This window comes from Adiantum capillus-veneris, chromosome 8 (genome assembly GCF_014529385.1).
Source record: "Adiantum capillus-veneris isolate H3 chromosome 8, ASM1452938v2, whole genome shotgun sequence".
NCBI classification, from domain to species: domain Eukaryota; kingdom Viridiplantae; phylum Streptophyta; class Polypodiopsida; order Polypodiales; family Pteridaceae; genus Adiantum; species Adiantum capillus-veneris.
This window is the reverse complement of record NC_140938.1, coordinates 108222277-108228276: the sequence shown is the minus strand read 5'-3', so window position 1 is coordinate 108228276 and position 6000 is coordinate 108222277. Positions and strand designations below refer to the sequence as shown.

The window sequence follows — 6000 nt, the reverse complement described above, 5'->3', positions numbered from 1 at the left end:
GAGTTTTTGTTATGGCTTTTAACTCTTCTAAACAAAAATCTTTGCTTGCCATGCTCGGTTTTTCAAAACAAGTCAAAATTAAAAATGACAAAGGAAAAAGAAAACTTGAAGTTGTGCTTGATGATAATGATGTCAATGATATTGAAGTTCAAATCGTTGGGTTAGAGGAAGCCAAAAGGCGTAAAAGAGCTAGAATTGCATGGAATGACAGTGAAAATCTGAATTTGAGTGGGCTGAGTTTGATAAGGTGCAAGCCAAAATATTTTGTTCTATTTGCAAAGAAGATAAGCATTGTACAAGTGAATTTGGAATGGATGGGGCAATAAACGTACAACATAGTGCTTTAGTAAATCATGGGGGATCCGAAAAACATAAAGTACTTGCATGGGCATTGCATAGTGGGGGAAAAAACTTAGAATTTTGTGTTAATAAGCATTTTGAAGGCATGGAGGATAGCATGAAAAATTTGTTTTGGGTTTCTTATTTTGTTGCCAAAAATGACCTTTCTTATACAAAATATGTTCCCACACTTGAATTTCTTAGAGAATGTAACACTCCGAACATCCCCGAGACCATGTATAAAAATGATAAGGCATGTGCTTCTTTTGTGCACTACATTGGGAAGGGACTTGAGTTAGAGTATTTGCCTCATGTTCATCAGTCTCCATGTTTTGGTATCATGATAGATGAGTCAACCAATATTTCAATAGATGAGCATTTGATTGTTTATGTTTCTTATATAAAGGACAATGAGCCCAAAATCTCGTTTCTTGATCTTTTGGAGGTACATGATCGAACATCTATTGGATTATTTACCTCATTGAAAAAAATTGTTGTTAGATTTTGGCTTAAATGAAAAAAAGTTAGTAAGCTTTGGTTCAGATGGGGCATCAGTAATGATTGGCAAAAAATCAGGGGTTGCTACAAGGTTCAAAGGTGCATATCCATTTTTGACTTCCATACATTGTGTGGCTCACCGCACTAATTTATGTGCTAGTAACACCATATGTGAATTTCCATTTGCGGTGTATGTTGATGCTACATTAAACGAAGTGGCTACTCATTTTAGAAAACGTGTAGCTCGCTTAGAAAAGTTAAGATTTTTGCAAGACAAATTTGATCTACCTTTTCTTAAGATAGAGGGGATACATACAATTCGATGGTTGAGTAGGCATAAAGTCCTTATGAAATTTTGTGAATTGCTTGAACCATTGCTTGACTACTTCAAAAAGGAAAAACAAATCAGTTTTGCTAAAATATCTTCATTTGCATTTGTGTATGTTGCACATTACTTAGGTGATTTATTCTCTCATTTGACAAGTCTTAGTAAGCTCTTTCAATGCACTTATGTTGATGTGACTGCTATCTCTGGCATAGTGGATGCCAAAATTGTGGCAATGGAGAGTGAATTTGTGATGAGAACTAGCCTTGATTGATCTCAATGCCTTACAGTTAGATGGCTATGGTTATCCTATAATTCTTGATTATGGGCCATCCAAAGGACTTCTATATGAACTAAGATCGTCAATGCGAGGCTCAAATTTTAGAAGTATTGAACTCACTCGAGAAAAAGGTGGCTCTGATCTTGAAAATGCAATAACCTTTCAAAAATCTTTCACAAGCCATATAATTGAGAATTTGAAAGAGAGATTTGAGGATACCTCTATTTTGAGCCATTTTAAACTTTTATCTCCTTCTTGCTATCCTCCCACAAAAGATTTTCGAAAATATTTGAAAAACTTCGGTGGTGATGGGATAGAGGAGATAATAAAGTTCTATGGTCAAAGTAAAAGGTTGAAAGGGGGGGAACTCATTGAGCCTTTCATTGATCCTTTTTTATTGAGGTATGAATTTCAAACTTTTCAATACCAAGCTTACAATGAGTGGAAGGGGTGGAACTTCAAAAATACATGGTGCTACATTGGTAGCAATGAAACTTTGAGGGAAAAGTATGCATCATTACTATTGGTTGCTCAAATAGCATTGGTACAATGTTGTAGTACTGCTATTTGTGAGCGTGGCTTTAGTGTTCAAAATATTATCAAATCAAAGCTAGGAATTTTCTTACTACTAAGAGCATGCGTACTTTGATGAGAGTTTCTCTTGAAGGGCCACCATTGGAGGAATTCAATTTTAATGAAGCGATTGGATTATGGCGAGATGATACAAAGACCTCAAGACATGCATTTGGCTCCATTGAGGACTAGATTGTAGGTTTTCATATCTTCTTTTATTTTGAAGTTATATATTATGGATTAAATTTCAAAATTTGTTTTTAATTAATGTTTCTTTAGGTTTTTTGTCGAAGAAGAATGGATCAAATTTTGTTGTTTCATCTTTGAGATCGGAGAAAAGATTCCTCTTTCTATGAGTTTTGATATATAGCTTTCCCTAGCCAATAGACATTTTGGTGCCTTTCTTTCCAATAAAAAGTGGATCAAATTTTGTTCTTTCATTTTTAAGATAAGAGAAGATCTTTCTCTTCCTATGAGTTTCATATGTAACTCTCCTTTTCCAATAGACACTTTGTTGCCTTGTTTTGTAATTAGTTCGATTCGAACTAATGACAATTTTGCTCTCTCAAAAGTTATTGTTTATTTGAATGTCATATAAGTTCTATCTTTCTTTTGTTAATAGAAATTTTATTAGCTCTCTCACTTGCCAATATACATTTTGTTGTTTCTCTCAAAAATTACTTTATAATCTTCTATGCCAATAAACATTTTATTGGCTCTCTATATGGTTTAAGTATTGCTCAATTTAGAAATAATCTAATCATCTCAAAACTTAAATTTTACTCACATTATTGGAGTAAAATCTACAAAAAAATATAATCTTTTTTTTCTTCTCACTTTGTAAAATTTAGAGAAGTAGTTTTTTCAAGTATAAAAGTTTGGGGTAAACTTAATTCACCTATGTCCATAGGTTTTCTACTTTTTTTACTCAATACAATATAAGAAATACTACTTACTTCAATAGTTGTAGGTATTATAAGACTAAAAATTAAGGTTTTTTTCGAGCACTGGTATCTAGTGTCTTTTGTAATTTCAAAGGATTCTTTGGTGTATGAGTACCAGTATACTAGTACTACCAATGTACCAGTACCAATACTAGCACTAGCTCCAGCACTAGCACTAAAAATCGGAGACCAGTACCAATATACATATACCAGTATAGTAGTATAGCAGTACCAGTATACTAGTACTAGTATAGCAGTATAGAACTCATGCATGTTCTTGACTATACTAATTCGATACATGACTGTTATGGAAAATCCTTGAAGATGGTGCACTTTTATATCTTCCGGCTCTTGATTTTAATACTTGTGTATAAAGACTATTCTGTACTAAGAATGGGAATTTTACCACCTTTTCATTGACATAGTTTCTAGTGTCCTTTGTAATTTGAAAGGATTCTTTGGTGTATCAGTACCAGTATACTAGTACAAGTATAGCAGTATACCAATACCACTACCGGTACTACTAGTACCAATACTACAAGTACCAGTTTCAATATTACCAGTACCACTACATATATTCTGCATATATGGCCCACTATGGGGCTAAAAAACCTCATAAAACTCGTCTCCGACATTATCTCATGAGAACTTGCAAAGCAAAAAGGGCTCCATTTGGTTTCCCTTCAACCCCTTGTAAATGAAACCATCTTTGATTATATGTTATGGTTTTTAACTATTTGTCTTTGAAAACAATCTAGTTGGGTGACATCTATAACACGTGGGATGCCCATGCATCACTTGCATACGGTGCCAATGCTAACTATAAGTTGTGTTGTTTTCATGGGTGCAAGTGAGGATTACCTTTTCAACTATGGTCTTCAAAATTACTTGGCTTGAAGATGGTGATCTATTATATCTTCTGGCTCTTGATTTTAGAACTTGTGTATAAGAACTGTTCTATATTATGAATGGAAACTATACCACCTTTTCATTGACATAGTTTCTGGTGTCTTTTGTAATTCGAAAGGATGGCTTTGGTGTATATGTTATATTGTTATTGGAACACACACACACACACACACACACACACACACACACACACACACACACACACACACACACACACACACACACACACACACACACACACACACACATTCACTAAGATTTGGAAGTTATAGGTCAGAGAGGAAGGCTAAGAGGGAAGCGAGTAGCGAATGATGGATGTGAGTAAGTACTCTCTCCTTCCTTGGGTAGATCATACCTTTTGGAAAGATGTTGCCACTTTTTTGAAGCAATTGTTCCAAGTTTTAATGGATGAGGACTTTGGCCTATAGTTTTCAGTTATTTGAGGCACTTCATCAAGTTGTAAGGGTGGTAAGGTACTCTCCCATGAATTATCTTGCAATTTATTTTTTGTGTGGAAAAAAATTACAATGGAAGGTGTAGATTCATTGGTGTTTTCATGGCCATTGACAATTTTAGGTGGGGGTTGTGTAGAAGCTTTTATCTCTATGGATGAACTACATGAGGAGCTTGAAGCTTCATTTGACTTCCCCCTTCTTGAGCTAGGTGGAGAAAATTGTTCTCTCTTTGGTACCCAAACAAGCTTCAAAATTTGTGTGAAGCACTCCATGATTTTTTCCTTCCCACTCTCTTCAATTGACTTGGGACTTATAGAATTTGGCTTGCATGGTTTTATAGGTGACAGAAGAACACGACTTAAATTTAGGTCTCCAAATCATATCATTGTTGTCATAGTAGCCTTGGGCTTCCAATAGTCATTTAGGAATCCAATGCAACATATCCTTGCATTTCTTGGAATGAGTGGAGATTTTATTATGAGGCTTCTATTGTGAATAAGACTGAAGTTAGGAAGAGGAACTTAATGAAGCTTTAGGGACCCATTTGTATTTACCCCTTGTCAAATCATGTTGAGTTTTGGGTGCAATATTCTCTATTTTAGCCATCGCTACCATTGTATCACCACTTGCACTTGCTCGCACACACACTCTCTCTCCCGCTCACACACAACAAAGAGATAAAGCCAGAGAGGAGAAGAGAAAGATCAATCTTAATACATTTGAGAATATCCAAAAACTATGTTACATGCCACTTACGTGGGTCTTCTCGTCCACATATGGGTGCCCACACTCTGTCGATGGTCAAACATGTTATCTCTCTCTCTCTCTCTCTGTGTGTGTGTGTGTGTGTGTGTGTGTGTGTGTGTGTGTGCGCTAAATCTGGTGTGCACCTATCATCGACGATCACCCATGATTTGTTGGAAGAAGAGGGGGAGATCGACCGCTTAGAATATTCAACATAAGCTTTCAAGCCATCACCATCAAACTGTCCACCTCTTCTTCCAATTTCCAAGCACACACACGCACCTAAACTATCACACACACACACACACACACACACACACACACACACACACACACACACACACACACACACACACACACACACACACACACACACACACACACACACACACAGTAAACATAGAATTGACATAGACAAGCTTGTAAGAGAGTGTAAGAGATGTGTAAGAGATGGAGACTAGATTAGAGAGTACACAGCAAAATAACCATAGCTTAAGAGAGTAGAGAAGAGAATCTGCAAGAGAAAGGCCTAAATCTAGCCCCAAACTCCACGGCACCTCTCTTGTGGAGTTGGTATTTAATATATTATTTTTGACTTTGAGGTGCCAAAAATTGAGGCCCCTCTTTTACAAACACTTCACTTTTGTAAATGAGTGAAGCTCATTAGTTCTTGCATGACCCATAAGGGGAGTTCCCACTACAAATATTTACAGAGCCATAGTGGCTTATTGAAATGAGATTCTAAGATACTGTGCAACTATAAAATGGCCAAGAATAATTGCCGTCGCCTCTTCATCAACTCCCCGCATTCCACTCTACAAAATCATCATCAACTCAATTAGTAAAATGAATAGACAACACATAATTAACCATTACGCCCAGCTATCCCAATTGCAGTTAACCACTACAACAGGAGGGTGCCCAGTCTCGTAA

General features: G+C 36.2%; 1 pseudogene; it reads left to right on the top strand.

Moving 5' to 3' along the window:
* Positions 1 to 574: 574 nt before the first annotated feature.
* Positions 575 to 6000, top strand: part of LOC147452734 (uncharacterized) — a 50021-nt pseudogene continuing 44595 nt past the window's right edge.